Here is a 16,169-nt window from a genome sequence, read left to right on the forward strand (position 1 = left end):
CTATCAAAACTTCATGTATCAAAATACAATATTACAGATTTTTAAGTTTAAAAAATCCATTTGTAACTGTAAGTTAATTTATTTTCATCATTTAGATAAGTATTAAAATACGATAATACATATTTAATATTCCTTTTGATTTCCATTTGGGTCCATTTGAATTTCCATTTGGGTCCATTTGGGTTCCATTTGGGTCCATTTGGGTCCATTTGGGTTCCATTTGGGTCCATTTGGGTCCATTTGGGTAAATCGACGCGCCGTGTGTTTTCTGACTTTTCGGATAGCCAACTCTTGTTTTTTTGGAACTTACGACTTATGGCAAGGTATAAATTGAATATTTTTGGTTCAAAACTTTGATAAAAGCATCGATATGTTTACAAAAAGTGTCTTCAATCTCAGCTTATCCGATTATTCATGAAGGATATCCTCATCAGAACAGTTGGAATAGATTGTAGTCAATACTGTAGCACAACCCTTAATCATATGCATGACGATGATATGGAGGAAAATATACATAAAAAGTGAATGTAGGTGAAAGCTTGTCCACTTTTCTGAAGAGATTAGGTTTGTTTTATTGTTTATTGAAATAGTTTACTGCTCAAAAGATTTTTTTTGTTGGTAATGTCTAACCTGTTGAGATGAAGATGTAAAAAAAGAAAAGCCTAATAGTGAATTAATATTGATAGTATGTCAAGAAATGCAAATGAATCATCAGCTTGAATTATGAGTTTTTTCACAGGGCTCTCCATTCTCTGAAATTGGGGCCATTCAACGGCCCCGTTCCCAATGCAAAAAAGGTACCTTTTTTCCCAAAAGAAAGATGTAAATTTCCCAATTTTCATAGCAAAATATTAATTAAAAAATAAAAGTCCATGAAACTTAATCGCAAAAAAAAAAACCCAAACAAAACACACTTGAAAATGAAAGTGAAACTGTACCACTGTTTTATTAGTTCATGCCAAATGCATTCGTAAACTGGTTCGGGGAACCAGGTTATTGTTTTTTACCGAAATGTGTACTATGAGTTCAGAGTATCTTGTCATGTAGTTTCGACAAAAAAACATAATTTTGGTTTCAAAAAAAGACATTTCACTTAAATATTACCGGTAGTAAGCTGCACGTAGAACATGTAGAAACATACCCATGCACGCTTCGGCATGATCAGTCTCGCGCTGTATTGGTAAGCAACTTTGTCCATGTGATCGTGGAAATTCGGGACAATGTGACTAGCGACTGTCACTCAGAAAGACAGATAACCTCAATATCAACACTCAAAGATAGTAATGAAAAAGCTAATGTACTTTCATAAATAGCCTACATACCCATGTTTGATCTGTATTCAAAACCAGAGTTAAATAGATGACAAAATGCTAGAAAAGCAAAATTTGAGGATTTTTTAAAATGAACATTGGTTATCCAACTTTTCCCAAAAGGATGGTAATTTTCCCAATTTGAACGGCCCCGGTCCCAGTCCCAAAAAGTGGTGTGAGAGCCCTGTTTCACAATTATTGACCTGAGTAGGTCAGTGTATAGCAAATAATACATACTCTTTTCCATATCACATCCTAGCCCGAGACACCAATATCAGCCAGAGGGACAGAGGCCCTAGGGCTGATATTGGTGGACTTGGTCTGATACAGGATGTGATGTGGAAAAGGGTATGTTTCATTATGTTTATTACAAACTTGGTAATAAAATACAGAACACTTCAAGTTGAGAAGATCAAGAAAATAAGTAAATAATCATGCACAATAAAACTACTTACATACATGTACACGGTATTGTCTTACTGAACAGATTTAGCTGTCATTGATTAGGTCAAAATTGCAAATAATAACATGCTTCTTAATCTTATATCTGTATATGCAGGTAACTCTTGATGGCTTGAACTTCGATTTCTCGGAAGTTCTTGATCGCTTGAAGTGAGTCTCCAGTCCCGATTTTTTCCACTATATAACTAAGCAGATTTGCTCTTGATTTCTCGAACTCCTGATCTCTCGAAACCCTTGATCCCTGTGAATTTTACCCTTGATACCTCGAAGTGGCTGTGTGTATACCAAGTTATAATGTTCAAACTTTTGCCATAACTGTATATCTGTGTGTCTGTCTGAGTGTCTGTCGTCAACTTAAACCTTCACCATAACTTTAGAACTATACAAGATAGTGGCTTCATATTTAGTATGCATACTCCACTAATGAAGTGCTTTCAAATGGCAACAAGGACAATGATTATGTGATCTTGACTGTGACCTGTATGCTAAAAAAAATTGCATTTTCGAACTTTGTTGCTGTGTTTCACAAGCGCATCTTGGTTTTAGCTCTACTGGTCAGAGACCATAATAGCTTATGCAATAGAAATGCGTCCGTCCATCTGTCTAGCTGTCCGTCTGACTGCAAAAACTACTCCTCCTTAAATTTTAGTCTGATTTCAGTATAACTTGGCACACAAGTAGACTATACTAAGATACATAATTCTGTGCATCAGTTTTTGATAAGTACAAACCAGTAGAGCTACAGTCTCGACAGAGACTTCTGGTTATTTTTTCTTCCATCCCGGTTGTTGCTAATGCTATTACATAATTAGTTTAAATTAGAATGCAATAGTACCTGGACATAATTTATCATTTCAGAGAGAAGAAAACTGTGTGACTTTAAAAGAAAACCAGTGAGATAAAATCATAGAAAATGTATGATGATTCAGGATGTGGTCATTTGGTAAGTGGTAATTCATTCATGATTAGTATGTATATGACAAATGCCTGAAAAAAAAAGATTCTAAATTTTATTTAAATATTGAACTGTGGTATATCAGCTGTGAGCTACAAGAAGTTTTATGTAAAAGCTAGGGCTGAAACAATTTGCCCCCTCCATGTTATGTGTGTATTGCTATGATTGACATACAATCAGTTCTCTAATACATACACTTCAATAAAACTTTGTCGTCTTGGACCTGAATTGAACAGGAAAAAAACTCTGAGATCTCTCCAAAAATTTGAATGAAAAAAAGGAAATGCTTATTAACTGAATTCTTGCTGGTCAGTATTTTGATTACTTAAAGGAAGCTCTAAAAACTGCACACTAAAGAGTTCTACTTTAATATCAGGTAGTTTTATGAAGTTAGAGTGATCTGCCCATAGATTAAGATTATGAAAAATGTTATTTTACAGTCAGTTAGATTATTTTTAATAGATTAAATTATTTTTAGCATTATTTAAAATAAAAAAAAATAGGAAATTAATTATTTTCATAAATTTTTCCAATGTAAGTAAACAGCAATGATTTCTGCTTACAGATAGTCCATTGTCTTTGAAATTTTCTTGGGGAAATGAGGCACATACCATATGTTCTAAATGAATAAAAAAGGCTCATTATGCACATATTTATATGAAATATGATAGATTTTTTTCTCTTAAAGGAAGAATTTCTGCAAGTCACTAAGTTTTTAGAGTTTCCTTTATTTTATAGATATTAAGTAAAATTATTTGAAGTATTAAATTTTGGTAAGTTTTATGATACTAAAAGCTAGGTTAAATGGATGAAAAAACAGCATGCGTGTATGACAATAGGGCTTAAATTTTTAATGTCTCTTAATTTTTCAGTGACATTAAAACAGGAATTGTCATCACCAATAGATGAATTTCACATTCCTAAGAGTTTTCTCCAATTGTCGGCGTATCGCTAATTTTTCCCACTTTGTCCTTTGTAAGTTACTTGTTAATATTTTCAATCTTCAAAAATATTGGACAATTACGATCTGTATCTGTATTGCCAGAGTATGATGGCAACATGAAAATCATAATGAATATGTCCATACAGATTTTATTTCTAAGATATTGTCCCTCAAAGTTGATGCGGTAAAAAAGGGAAAACAGCGTCTTAAGCCGGTTGACCCCAGATCGACCCTGCGAAGGGGAATAACTTTTGTAAATGTGAAAGTCCTTTATGGTATATCATGTAGATCTAAAACTGACTGAATTTTGATCAGCCGATTCATGAACATGATGAATGGATGTAAATAATGTTGGTCAATATATGTAAAAAAAAAAAAAATTAAATTACTTGTTTATATATACTGTAATACATATATATTGCATTATTTTTAGGTCCTGTTCTGTGGATGCCCTAAGACAGTGTCTACCCATCACTCCATCTGAAATCACTTGTTCTGTGCATATTTCTCTCTCAAACTTAAACTACAGAGAGCCTGTGGATAGAGGATGAAGAGTGACCTTGGACTAATTTTCTAGGTCAAAGGTTAGTATCAAAATCTACTGTATATCTTTATTTAAAATCTGGTGTAATCTAGCTTTTGTGCAATGGGATGGAGGGTCTGCAATGATCGTCAACCAATTTCTAGGTCGAATATCAAAATTTAAAAAAAAATCTCTCCCTAATATTTTTGTTATTATAAAGGGTATGTTTTCTCTCAAACTAATCAAACTTAAAGCAGGGTTCTTACTATGAGATACATGGAGTAATATATTCTCAATGACATAATAAGGCTGAAAACATTATTTATATTATGTTATTTTTTTTCACTTATCATAAAGCATTAAATATTAAAGAGATACATTAAATGCTGAAATCATATGTATCATGGTCATGGAAAGTAATTATTGATATTGGTATATTAAAGGACATTGACTGATCTCTCAGATTTCTAAGTTATATTCAAGCATTATAATTCTGACATCATATAATAATTTTGTATGAATATTGCATTGATGTGAAGAAAACCAGGAAACTGATGTTGAAAGAAGTACTTAATGACCCTTATGAATGGACTTAAATGTGAAAGACTGTTCCATTGTTTATTGTCATCTCCCTCGGGAGATGACATATTAAGATTGTATGCCGGAAGTGAAGTCCTAGTGTAAGCCTCCATTAATCTTTCGGGAGTCCTCGATGTTTTACAGAGTTCCAAGTAGCCTGTAAACTGGTTTTCTTTTAGAAGAACTAGCTTAGGAGTGTGTTATCTACTTTCGGTTTCGGCCTATTTGAAAGCCAAAGAAAATTTAGAAAAGAACTGCGATGCTTATAAATATCTATAGTTTCGGTGTGTCGTATATACGTATATTGATCCTCAATACTATGCCTTATTAAATTGGTAAGCCTCACAAGGAGAACTGACAATGACGTGATTTCTATATATATCGATAGATTTGTTGAAGCGGAGGGAAAACTGGTTCTCGCACAAAAGTACAAGCTTACAATTAGATTCTGCAAAAAAAAAAAAAAAAAAGAACGAAGAGAGGTCAACGCTAATTTTATGTTAATTTTTTAGTCTGTAATTGGTTTTATTAAATTAATTCCTGTCAAACTTTAATGATTAGCTGCTTTTAAATGAATGATAATTATTGTTGATAATTCCGTATTGTGTTAAGAAAATTAAGTTCAAGGAAAGTATTTGAATTTAAGTAAATTGTAAACACCTAGAAGCACAAAGACCGCTAGAATGAAATTTCACCAAAAATCGCCTTGGGTGCTCTCGCAGACGTCCATGCTTTCCATATATATACTGCGGCCAAAAGAAACTGCGTACTTTACTGTGGAGTTTGCTGAATAAGTCATTTGGGAACTTCAGATGTAATAATCCATATATTCATTGCATTAAAATATTTGCCTTTCTGTTTTATTTCTTTGACATTATTGATACCAAAGAGATGACATTTCAGGCTTTCTGGAAAGCCAAACTTGTCTAAGATATATGAATTTATTTAATATTTTGATATTGAAAAATTCAGTTACAGTTTTTGTACATCAAATGAATTATTAAACATATAAAATGGAAATGCTTTTTTCTTTTACTTGTAATAAATTTTTTTGATAGATTTTTAAAAGAATACCCATTATTTCACATTGCTTCCTTTAGAAAAGTTAGGGAATCTTGAAGTTTCCCAGTAATTTCCACCAGGAATGGGACTCTAGATAATTCCACCAAGTTTCCGCCACACAGAAAGCGCTACACAAGTTCCACATAGTTTCCTGAGTCAAGGAAACTTCAGGAATCATAAGGTTTCACGAGCTTCCATGTAGTTTCCCATAAAAGAAAACCTTAAGATTCCATCAAGTTTCCATTCCACGGAAACCACTACGCTCATATTCCATATGGTTTCCCGAGTCAAGGAAACTTTAGGAATCGTGAGGTTTCCCGAGCTTCCATGTAGTTTCCCGTATAAGGAAACCTAAAGATTCCATCAAGTTTCCATTCCACGGAAACCACTACGCTCCGATTCCATATGGTTTCCTGAGTCAAGGAAACTTTAGGAATCGTGAGGTTTCCCGAGCTTCCATGTAGTTTCCCGTACAAGGAAACCTAAAGATTCCACCAAGTTTCCATTTCACGGAAACCCCCTACGCTCCGATTCCATCAAGTTTCCTGATTCTGGAAACCAGTGGAATCTTCAGGTTTCCCATTACGGGAAACTACATGGATGTTCGGGAAACTTCAGGTTTACAGAGGTTTCCGTGGTACGGGATACCTTATGGAATCGGAGCGTAGGGGGTTTCCGTGTCACGGAAACTTGGCGGAATAACCTAGCATCCGCTACGGAAACCACTGGGAAACATGATGTAAACTTGAGGTTTCCATGTGGTTTCCATAAAGTTTCCCATGATGGGAAACCACTTTTTTCACCCAGTGCAAGTCACTGATCGCAATGCACCTGTCGATGTGACGTCATTTTGTAAATCTTGATACACTGTGTATGCAGTGAGATGCAAATGAAGTTATATTTTTCTCAACGAAAAATGTATTCAATAATGAAATTTAATATTATTTATGAATATGTTTTAGGCCATTAACGTGGATTCAATTTCTACTTCGCGATTTTATTAAATACACATGTATACTTTCCGTATATCTCCTATCTCGGAGGGCAATGTGAGGTTCTTAATAAAGTGGTCTTGTGCAAGGGCATACACTCAATGGATCATAATAAGCTTTTACAGATCAACTGTAGAAGTATTAAGGTATTAGGAAATCTTAAAAGTGATGCGATCATGAAAATAATTTCTTTCTATCAATATTTCAAGACGCTGTACAGCAAACAATACAGCATTCAGTCATACCAATATAATTTTAGCAGAGAAATTCCAGCAACAAGAAAGCGTGTTGAAAATACCTAAACTTAACTTGGAATTTTAATTTGGTAATGTCCTTGCACTAGTTTAATAGATAACCTCAATACTGCAAGTTAATGTGCTTAAATCACAAGACTGTCGCGTCACGTGACAACTTTGAATATAAAAACTTATTTTCCGCAAAATGTAATTATAAACCTAACAACTATTCGATATAAAAAATGTACTAAAATAAATGCCATCCTGATTATAAATACAATTTTAATCACAAGCAAATTCAAGGAATTGTGGTCCCCCGGTGTCTTTGTGGGTGAGATGCAATTTTTATAATACATTTTGTCATTTTTATAATACATTTTGTCAAATTATGAATTCCCTATCAAATGTCATTTAGAAAATGTCACCGAAGTTGATTTTTTTTACGGCAATATGAGCTACATTTTTTTTTTAGAATTTTGCTTGCTATTGTGATTAATTTGTATATAATTTAAACCCTTATGACATGTATGACCAATAAGCCCAAATTAAAGTTTAAAAATGTTTCAGAAGAAATATCTCTGTATAACTGAATATACAGTATTATATAAGAAATCAATATTGTACAGGACGACAATAATTCAATTTTCATTCAATCAAAGCTAAAAAAGAATTTCGTCGAAAATATGGAAAAAGTAGTTTATGATGTTTTATTTTTCTGTCTTTGAAATAGTTAATTATTAATTTGCAACAAAATTTTTGGATGTCAAACATGCAGTTCATATTGCTTTAAAATAAGGTCAATCGTGAAGGTCTAGGTCAAAGGGTCAGATATAATACATGTAGAATGTTCGGAAATATCTTCTTAAAGGTAATGTACATGTCAAATATGTACGCCCTATTTCTTCTCAATATAAGGAATAATATGTGTTGTGAAACACCGATGTCCCCGTATTGCAACATTTCAAAGATTAAACTTTTCTTGAATTCAAATAAAATGTATTGTTACCCAAAGTAGGGTCTTCTCACAAGAAATACGGTTGTGAAGTATAAAAGCCCTAGCATCACCTGTTCCAAAGTTATGGCCAAGGATTTTTTTAAAGGTAGGCCAAACTCCAAGGTTGAAGTGTAAAAGTTGTTGGATTCTTAAGAAAGGTCTTGTCACAAATATTGAATATCTGAAGTATGAACGCCCTAGATTTATCCGTTCAAAAGTTTTGACCGAAATTAAAGTTTTTAAACAGTAGGTTAAACGCCAATGTCAATGTCAAAGGTCACAGTTCTTGAAATCCAAATAAATGTCCTGTCACAAGGATTAAAATATATGAAGTATGAAAGCCCTTGCATGACGCTTCAAAAGTAATAGTCAATGTTTGCTTTTTAAAAATTTGTTCAACTCCAAGGCCAAAAGGTAAAAGTTTTTTGTATCCTATGAAATGTCCTCTCGGAAGTATTTTTGAAAAGTAGTCCACTCTACTAGGTCAAGGTTATAGGGTCAAAGTTCTCTATATCCCAATGAAAGGTCTTGTCACAAGGATAAAATATCTGAAGTATGAAATCCCAGCCCTCATCCTTCAAACGTTGTGGTAAAGGTTAGTTTATAAAAAGTAGGTCAACTCAAAGGTCAAGGCCAGAGGGTAAAAGTTTGAGGTAGGCTATGAAATGACCTCCCCGAAGTACAGTGTATTACATATGTCAAGTAAAAAAGTGATAGCGCTTACCCTTCAAAAGTTATGGCCAAGGTAAAAACTTTTTTTTAATAGTACAGTAATCTCCCAAGTCAAAGGTCAGAACTGTTTGTAGTCAATGAAAGGTTTTGCTACAAAGAATATATGTGATATAAACGAGTCCGAGTATCTTCCATTCAAAAGTTATGGCAAAAGTAAAAAAAAAATAAAATTCAATGTTAAGATCAAATGATTAAATTTAATGGAACCCAAAGAAAGGTCTTGTCTAAAATTATTATCCTTGTGAAATGCGAAAGTCACAGCACCACTAAATCAAAAGTTAGGGGTAAGATTAAAGTTTTTGGAATGGACGGACTGCATGACAGACTGAAAGACGGACAGACGAATGAGATTTAATGTCCCCTCGCTTTTGGGTGCTTTTAGATAATCATAACATGGGTAGTATAAAAGAACAACTGGTTCGCGACGATAAATATCCGCAAGCAGAGGTTACTCGGGAAACTCGCAATTATTTATCGCACGCGTGTAATACTTGGTTTACAGTATTCATGAAGTGGTGTGAATCAGATGTGGATATTTAAAATATTCCAAAGAACTTTTAGACAATTTGAAATCACAAGATTTTACCAAAATATGCAGCTTAAAAACTTTCGACTTTTCAACTTTATACACAACCATTCCCCACGATAAATTAAACTCCAGGAATTTTTATATCATTGATAGCAGCTTTTTCAATAAATTTACTTACCTGGTCATTGGTCATTTGCAAAATTATTTTGTTAAAGATTATTACATACAAGTACTCTGAAGTTGACATCAAAGAGATGCTTGAGTTTCTGATTTACAATATCTATGTGGTTTTTGTAAACCACATATTCCAACAATTTATTGGAATTCCCTTGGGTACAAATCGTTATAAGCAGACCTATTTATATATTCATATAAAGCAGAATTTGTGAAAAGTCTTATGCATGAGAAGAAGAAAACACTTGCTGTGGCCTTCACCTCGACACTTAGATATATCAACGACGTGTTTCAGTTAACAATCATGGTAATTTTCATTCCTACGTCGATACTGTATCAATATCAGTATAAGTCTTCATGTGGAGTGTAATAGTGTTTATTCAAGTAGGTAAGCACATGGCACAAGTAGGTAAGCACAATGGCCTGTAGTACGAGGCCGCTTAGGTGCTATATGAAATACATTAAATTTTACCGAGGTCGCTCATGTACATAAGAATGAATAGGATCTATATTTAGCAATATTCAATTGACATACTCTAATATTGTTACATCTCCCTTTTTTGAAGAAACAAAAATCCCATCAGGGACCTGAACACTTAAACAAGAATGAGATGAAAGTATATGCAATTACGAACACAACAATATTACAAACTGACTAGTCTATGAAAATAATACTGAAACAGTTCATTACACATAATACACAGCATGCACATAGTTCTCTAAATATTGTGGCGTCTTAACAATGCGTCCAGAACGAGTGGTTCGTGGTTACTCGGGCTTCGGTGGCACATCTCCGCTCGGAACAACTAACGGTTTGTCCGGTAGGGATCGATCACTTTCAGTGATTTCGGAGCTCGGTCTCGGGCAGTTCCCACTCAGCGCAGTCTGTCTGGAATTGTCACCTGACTGTTCGTTCGGAGTTACGTAGTCAGGAATAAGGCTAAAGTCATTTGGTTTCTCACACGTGGCCTTCAGGTGAGAGCGGTTTCTCCTATAGGTACCGTCTTGTGTTTGTACGTTGTACGATCTTCTTCCCTCTTTGTCGATGATTGTTCCTTTCTTCCACTCCTTTTCCCTTAGTTGTGTTGGCTTCATGCGCACTGTGTCACCATGATGTAACTCTCGCGAATCTTTTGCTGTGCGGTTGTAATAGCGAGCTTGTCTGTCCTTTTCCTTCCTCATTTTCTTGATGTTATCTTTTTTACCACATGGTGATAGCAATGTTTCCTTCTGCGGCATCAATGTTTTTGTTCTACGGTTCATTAAACGCTGGCTTGGACTTTCTCCGATTCCTTGTGTTGGCGTATTTCTGAAGTCAAGTACCGCAAGCCATGGGTCTTGTCCACTGTGCTTTGCTTTTCTCATAAGCTGCTTTGCGGATTTTACGGCATTTCCCGCTTTTTCATTCGACTTAGGATATGCCGGACTGGATGTTTTATGGTCGAATTCCCACTTGACTTTGAAGTTTTCAAATTGCTGGGAGGTAAATTGGGGACCATTATCACTGATAACTTTGTCCGGAATTCCGTGTCTAGCAAAATGCTGTTTTCACTTGCTGATAACAGTAGTCGAGGTGGTAGACTCCAGCCTGTCAATTTCGAAGAAATTGTTGTAGTAGTCTACTGAGATGAGGTATTGGTTATCACTAAGAGGTGATTGGAAGAGATCTACTCCTACAACAGACAACGGGCGGTTTGGAATCTCATGCGAGATGAGAGTTTCTTGTCGCTGTGATGGCTCCTAAGTTCGGCACGTTTCACACTTTGATACAAGATCTTTGATCTCGGAGTTCATGTTCGGCCAGTACACACACTCTCGAGCCCTACGAAGGCATCCTTCAGCTCCTATATGTGATTGATGAAGCTTTCCCATAACCTCAGCACGTAATGCTTTCGGTATGACGCAAAGGGTTCCACGGTACACAATACCATCCTGGACGGATAGTTCGTCTCGCACATGAAAGTATGGATGCATCTCCACTGGCGCACTTTCCTTGTTCTTTGGCCATCCTTCTAGAATAGTCTGCTTAAGTAAATCATGCGTTCTGTCACTGGTCTCCTGTATCTTCAACATCCTTGCTTGCGAAATAGGTAAATATTCTACCATGTTGATATCTTCAAATACTTTGAATACTTCCTCGGTGCAGAGTTCTGTAGTCTGTTTCTTGGGATGCGCTCTGGACAGTGCGTCCGCCACATACACTTCTTTGCCAGGCTTGTATGTGATCTCAATGTCATATTTCTGGAGTCGTAAGAACATACGTTGTAGACGATTTGGAGCTGAAGCCAATGGCTTCTTGTGTATAATTTCCAGGGGTTTGTGGTCGCTCTCCACAAGTACCTTGCGGCCGTAAGTATATTGGTTGAATCGCTCCATTCCGAATACGACAGCCAACAGCTCCTTCTCAATCTGCGCATAATGTTGTTCGCGCGGGTATGTTAAGGAAGCATATAAGTAATTTCTCGGGAAATTTAGACTTTTTGAAGAAAATTTAGTTTAATAAATTACCAAAACCACTGATAAACGTACACTGTTATTTACTATTGCATACAGATAAAAGCGTGTCTAACACAAAGACGTGCATCACCGCCACGGCATCACGTGACTTCTATGAATAGCAAAATTTTCCTTAATAAAAAAGCTTACAGAACAACAATACCCCAGAGTTTGATAATTTCTTTGAGTATGTAATATAGCTGAAAAACGTCTATTTTGTCTAAAAAGTGCTGCTAGATTCCACCTATCTTGTACGTAAAATATTTATTCCACACATTCGCACGAAACCTTACACTTTGTTTTGAATTTTATACATATGAATCGAGATTTTTCGTACAACCATGCTTAAATTGGGATTCTAGCAGCACTTTCCAAGTTTGTCAAAACGCAAACTTTCAATCTGTACAAATCGTATGTTTTGAAATATCCAGCTTATTGTTGTTCTGTTGCATTTTTTGGTCAAGAATGACGGACGATAGGCCGACCGGGAAACGTAATATAGCTGACTGTCTTCGAAAGAGAATATAATAGATGAAAATAAATTAGCATACCTGTTTAATTAATTGAACTCCATATGAATTTAACACAATATTTCCGATATTTCCTTTTAAACTCCATTTTACGTATCTTTGAACATGCCGTCTTAGCCAAATTCTCTTTACACGACATGATCAATTTCCAACTTACTCGATGTACACACATGACGTCATCGGTGGTAAATTTCAATCCTAATGAGTTTTACAGCATAACAAAATAAAAACATTTTATTTTTGGTAATGTTTACACGTTTCTAATCATTTTCTAGAGTTAAATTACATCGCTAAATACCAATATTACGAAAACCTGATTTCTAAAATTGACGTCATCTTGCCCACTATGACGTCATAATGCGGCACTGATTTAGCCAAGGTAGAATATTTTGTATGCTTCCTTATCCCCCCTGCGCGGTAGGTGTCAATGCTCTGCTGCCATAAGCGACTGGTTGTCCCTTCTGTAAGAGGGATGCGCCTAGTCCTGTGCTCGATGCATTACACTGTAGTGTGGTTTCTTCTTTCGAGTCAAAGTATCGTAGAACTGGTGTTCGCGATATTGTCTCTTTGAGTTTACGAAATGCTTCTTCCTGCTCGTGTGTCCATTGCCAAACTACCTCTCGGTGGACAAGGGAACGAATTGGTTCACACATATCACTCAATTTGTCCATGAACTTGGACAGATAGTTCACAAGTCCTAAGAACCTCTGCACACCCGCAACATCCTTTGGGGTTTCAAATTCCATAATAGCCTGTACTTTGCGAGGGTCAGGCTTGAGTCCACTGTGGGTCAGAACATGTCCAATATATGGCATTTCCTTTAATCGCAGTTTAAACTTGTCTTTGTTCAACTTGATTCCCTGCTCGCGGCAACGGTTAAAAAAGCTGACAAGTTTCTGGTCGTGATCGCGTATGGCTTCTGCATCACTGTCTCCTTCCCCATAGATAAGGATATCATCAGCAACAGCTTTGACTCCAGGTAAGTTTTGTAAGGCTAGTTCCAAACGATGCTGGAAAATCTCAAGCGCTGGAGAGATGCCAAGGGGTAGGCGGCGCCAGCGAAAGCGTCCAAATGGAGTTTCAAAGGTGGTAAGGTAGCTGGACTGCTCGTCGAGCTCCACATGCCATAAGCCATTCTTTACGTCGCACACCGTGAAAACGCGAGCCTTGGATAGATCAGGTAAAACGTCTTCGATCACAGGAAGAGGGTAATGACTTCAACGGAGCGCCTTATTCAAGGGTTTCGGGTCAATGCAGATGCGTAACTTTCCATTCGCCTTCTTGAATGCTAGTAGGCTAGATACCCAGTCTGTAGGCTTATTGACAGTTTGAATGACCTGTTATCCTTCTAGTCTTTTCAGTTCTTGTTGCAAAAGTGGCTTGATTGCAACTGGGACACGGCGTAAAGGAAGTTTCACAGGTGGGACAGTCTCGTCTATTTCTAGATGCACTGGTCCCTCGAAGCATCCATTTCCTGTAAAAATGGCTCCATAATTCTTTGTTATTGTGTCCATATCAAGGTGATTGTTTGTGTTGGGGAACTCAATAGTCATAATATTTTCATGTTGGACTGAAATCAAGTTCATTCGCTGACTTGTGCTTGAGCCCAAAATAGAGTGTAAACCACTGTTCACCACAACAAAGTTCTCTTTGAATGTTTCCCCGTTTCTTGGATTAGTGAGGGTCAAACTACAACTGCCAGAAGTCTTCATTTGCTGTCCATTGTAAACTTTCAATGTGTGATGCCCCTTCTGTATCTTCACATTTTTCGGTACAAGGTCATCTGTAATAACATTACAAGTGGCCCCACAGTCAATTTGGAATTTTACAGGTTTAGGCTGAGAATTAATGTTCATTTGAGCAAACAGTTTTCTCGGATGTTCCAAAGCGCTGGTAGCGAAGATCTGTTTTACTGTAAGGATTTCCTCATCGGAATAACATTGCTCGTACTTATCCAGGAAGTTCACTCTCTTATCTCGCTGTCGGCACACTGCCTTAAAATGGTTTTTCTTTCCCCACTTTGCACAGGTTTTGCCCCATGCTTGACATGATTGTTTATCTCTGGAGTGCTGCTGACCACAGTAACAACATGTATGAGTCTTTGTATTCTGTGGTTTAGGGTGTGTTCCTCCTCCTTTATGATCCTTATGCTTCACACCGTTTCTGTGTTTGGTTGATTTTTTTCAATGTGTGTATTTCCTCCTGAGGATTCATGGTCTTAACTTGTGCGGCGGTTTTCTCTGCTGCTCTACAGATGTCCACACATTTCTGAAGTGACAGTCCAGATTCTTGCAAAAGTTTTTTTCTTATAGTGTTGTCCTTGATTCCACACACTCTTCTGTCACGAATCATCTGGTCGGCTAACTGACCGAACTCACAGGTCAGTGAGAGCTTTCTCAACTTTGTGACATAGGAATCGATTGTCTCTCCCGTTTCTTGATGCTTGTTGTTGAAAACATATCTCTCATATATCGTGTTTGTTTTCCCTACACAGTACTCCTCCATGAGTTTCAATATGGTTGCTGGGTCATTCTTTTCATTTTCGTCTTTAAATGGAAGTCCGTTGTAGACCTCGAGGCCTTCAGGGCCTATACATGTAACAAAAATTGCAACCTGGTAGGCATTGGTTTTCTCTGAAAGTCCCGTCACTATGACATACGAGTCCCAAAGCTGTTTCCAGCATTTCCAGTGTTGTGCAACGTTCCCCGCCAACTCCTATGTGGCTCTGCATAATCGATGCCGGTGTAACGTTGAATATTGACCCGAGTTGAAAATTGACCCGGGGGTCATTTTTCAACGTTGAATATTGAACCGGGGTCATTTTTCAACGTTGAATATTGAGACTAAAAGTCGTTGAATTTATACCCGGGGTCATTTTTTTACAGCTTGATAATTTTTTTTCTTACACCTGATGACGTGAACAAGTTGAAAATTGACCCTGTTGAATATTGACCCCACCTCAAAGTTTGAACATTTTTTTAGCTGGGAAGTTGTTTAACGGGATTTATCAGTATCACTTTACTAATATTTCGGTTTCAATCTTTTCCCTTTTCAAGAATAATAGAAATAAACATACGGTATCACCCCGTGTATCTATGTACATTTTGATCAGTGCACGGTTTCAGTTATCTTTGCAGGGGCGTAGCAACAGGGGGGGGGGGGGGGCAGAGGGCCCCCACTTTTTTCTCAGCCTTACCTATACTAAAGCATATGTCAACTGAAAACCTGGTTGCCCCCCCCCCCCCCTCCCAGTTTTAGTGATGTGTCCAAAATGAAGTATTAGAAATGGTACTGAAAGTAGTTGACACTGAAAAAAGTAAGCCTCTCCCCCCTTCCCCCCACGAAATAGGATTTTCGACCTTGGGCAACTTTCAACTCCCGCCCCCCTTTTTATTTGCTTGTCTCTACTTTTTCAGGTAAGTAAAAAAAAAAATTTCTCCGGCCCCCCCCCCCACTTTCAAAAACGATGCTACGCCACTGCTTCAAGCATGACAACTTTATTTTTGAAAATACTTTCCAAAATCCATGGCATCCATAAATAACTACAAAACAACGAATAGGTACGACGGCGTATGCGTGCCATTTTAATTAACAATGTTGAATTTTTTTTAATCGTTTATACAATTTATAAAATCGTTCATACGATTTATCA

At 36.6% G+C, this 16,169-nt stretch overlaps 1 long non-coding RNA gene across 3 annotated transcripts; it reads left to right on the forward strand.

Annotated features, from left to right (window-relative positions):
* Positions 1–263: 263 nt before the first annotated feature.
* LOC134241019 (uncharacterized) lies at positions 264–4,264 on the forward strand. 3 transcript variants are annotated; one of them, XR_009986559.1, is made up of 4 exons: positions 264–323; positions 2,631–2,715; positions 3,600–3,702; positions 4,104–4,264. It is a non-coding gene; the product is annotated as an uncharacterized LOC134241019 (long non-coding RNA). The 3 variants fall into 3 exon arrangements; XR_009986558.1 differs by lacking the exon at positions 3,600–3,702; XR_009986557.1 differs by lacking the exon at positions 264–323 and having other exon boundaries at positions 2,411–2,715.
* Positions 4,265–16,169: the final 11,905 nt, after the last annotated feature.

This window comes from Saccostrea cucullata, unplaced genomic scaffold (genome assembly GCF_032062105.1).
Source record: "Saccostrea cucullata isolate Sc308-1 unplaced genomic scaffold, CSIRO_AGI_Scuc_v1 ctg2961, whole genome shotgun sequence".
In the NCBI taxonomy this organism is placed as follows: domain Eukaryota; kingdom Metazoa; phylum Mollusca; class Bivalvia; order Ostreida; family Ostreidae; genus Saccostrea; species Saccostrea cuccullata.